This window comes from Sinocyclocheilus rhinocerous, unplaced genomic scaffold, assembly GCF_001515625.1.
Source record: "Sinocyclocheilus rhinocerous isolate Xijiao unplaced genomic scaffold, SAMN03320098_v1.1 scaffold258, whole genome shotgun sequence".
In the NCBI taxonomy this organism is placed as follows: domain Eukaryota; kingdom Metazoa; phylum Chordata; class Actinopteri; order Cypriniformes; family Cyprinidae; genus Sinocyclocheilus; species Sinocyclocheilus rhinocerous.
In genome coordinates, this window is record NW_015634010.1 from 1,150,831 (window position 1) to 1,153,827 (window position 2,997).

Consider the following 2,997-nt stretch of genomic DNA (forward strand, 5'->3'; position numbering starts at 1 on the left):
CCCAAAAATTAAAATTCTGTCATCATTTACTCACCCTCAATTTGTTCCAAACCTGTATGTTTTTCTTAATTCTGTTGAACACAAAAGAATATATTTTGAAAAATGTTGGTAACTGAACAGTTGACGGTAAAAAAAAATATATATTATGGAAGTCAATGGCTATCGTCAACTGTTTAGTTACCAACTTTCTTCAAAATATCTTCTTTTGTGTACAACAAGAGAAAGAAATGCATAAAGGTTTGGAAAAACTTGAGGGCGAGTAAATGACAGAATTTTCATTTTTGGGTGAACTATCCCTTCAAGTATTGCACTTTTGAAAATTAATATATCAAATCGCAGCAAGTTATGCAAAACCTTTAATGCTTTTCTGAGTGATCAGAGTTACAGGTTTGGGGTTCTTTGATAAATAGACAGTTTACAGTATTTATTTTTTTTTTTAAATGTTGTAACAGTGTAAATGTCTTTACTGTAACTTTTGATAAATTGAATGCATTTAATGCTTTAAGTGGCATACACTGACTCAGGGATAGATTTTCATTTCAGGTGTATTTAAAGCCTGTAAAACTGGTTTTATCTTCCAATGTACTGCGCTGTCATTGAGAGTAAAGCTTCAATTCAGCGCACCAATGACAATTCATTTCATTTTTCATTTAACGTTGCGGTTCAGATCATTAGAAGGGGGATTTTTTTTCTAAAGCAATGCTTAAATGTCACAGAGCACATCTGCTAGGGCCAAGAACTTGTGAGAACAGATCCTTTGTGTTGGACCTTCATTGCCGTTCTCAATGCTGTTGTACATTCAGACGCCTCAACTATAGACGCACGATTGTCTGTCATTAATGACTTTTGATTACACTGAACCCGAAAGTATACAGTATTTAATGGAAAAATAAGTGTCGCATTGACTGCATGTAACAGCTGGGCCTTGAGCTGAAAACACTGGCCAGATAGAGATACAGGGAACTAGTCCTAAAAGAAAAGCATATTGCTGGAGTTTTATTAAAGGACTGCACTTTAAAGCCAGGGAAGTTGCTTTATTCAGTTTCTGGCTTGTGAATATGTCTTTAAGGCATTTGTGTGATACATATGGGGCACATCTTGCCTGAATCTTCAGTGCTCCTGAAAGCAGGTAATCTGGTCCAGAGTGCTTCTACAGGAAAGTACAAAAGACAGGCATTACTGTAACGCTTGCCGAAACATGGAAACATTAAACAAGCAATAATGAACAGTCAGATATGAAATTGCATCTTATACCTTCTGCTAGATATACATGTATAAAAAATGCTAGCCATTTCCCACATGGGACTAAAGGAATAGTTTACCCACAAATAAAAAATTTACTCACCCTCAGGCCATCCAAGATGCAAATGATTTTGTTTCATTCTCTAAATCATTAGAATAGATTTAGAGAAATTTAGTATTACATCACTTCACCAGTGGATCCTCTGCAGTGAATGGGTGCCATCACAATGAAAGTTCAAACAGCTGATAAAAACATCACAATAATCCACAAGTAATCCACACAACTCCAGTCCATCAATTAACATCTCGTGAAGCAAAAAACTGTTAAGAAAGAAATCCATCAAGGCATTTTAACTTTAAACCATCACTTGCCAAAATACTAGTCCATAATAATGCTTCCTGCAGTGAAAGGTACATCCTGTCCTCTCACATTAAAATCCACCAACATATTTGTTTAGAACTGTTTTAGACTGTTTTCGCTTAATTGGTTCATTTTTCTCTACCGATTCAGACAATATTTTTTTTCTCATCTGTTCTGATGAAGAAAAAACGAATCTACATCTTGGATGGCCTGAAGGTGAGTAAGTTTTCAGTGAATTTTCATTTTTGAGTGAACTGTTTCTTTAGTAATGTACATATTTATTTTGTTAATTACATATCATTAATGTGCATTGCATTTTCGTGTAATTGGAGCAGGGAGAGGAAATATCCTGTTCAAAAGAGGGGTGGCAGGAAGACCTAATTTAAAGAGGAGACATTTTTCTTAGGGTCTATGGATCAGGATAGGCAAATGAAATTATTTATTGGTTTATAACAGCCTCTTGTGGAGATAGTTGTCATTGCAGTTGATTATATTTTCATCAATAGAAATTTGTTTTAAATGTTTAAAACTATTACAGTCTAAACAGGTGAAGAAAATAATGGATAATATCATTATAAATGATGTGAAAAAATGTGAAAAATAATATTTAATTGCACCTGGTCAGGGTGTTTCCCTGACTTTGGCTCCAGCACTCCTGCAACACTATAGGATGGACAGAATGGAAAATGGATGGATGTTTTACTTTTTTGTTGACACTGACTACTTACTATACTATACAAGAAAGTCCGTTTTGTCTAGCTGAATGCTATTGTGTATCTCACGCATTTAGATACAGATTTCAGCAGTAGGTAAAAGTTTACTGGGATAGAATATGCACATTTGTAATGTATACAGAACATTAATTTTTGCAGCAATGTGTTACATATAAACAGAAATTCACATTTGCATATATGTCTGACAGATTTTGATAGCTTAATGAATGATGCATTCATAACAGTATTTGGGAGAATCCTCACATTCACAGCACCAAAATATACTGACTTTTATTTTGAAAAATAAAAATCCACTTCCTGGTCTCCCACGTTTAACAGTGCTGACGGTGTGTATAATTTATAATTTATAATACATTTATTACCTAAAACCAATTTACTACCCAGTACCCACAGTAAATCCTCCTTGAAATGCATAAAGGACTACATTTAGTTGTAGTTAATCACTATGATACGACGACAGTAGGATTGTTTTTCTATTGCTCAAGACTCTTGTCTCGTCTGGACGCTTGCATTTCCAGTCCCGTGATTGGTCAGTTTCCAAGTATTTGGGAGAATCCTCACATTCACAGCACCAAAATATACTGACTAGGGATGGGCGTATCGATACAAAGTATCGATATATCGATACTGACGCGAGTATCGAAAGTATCGATACTCAAA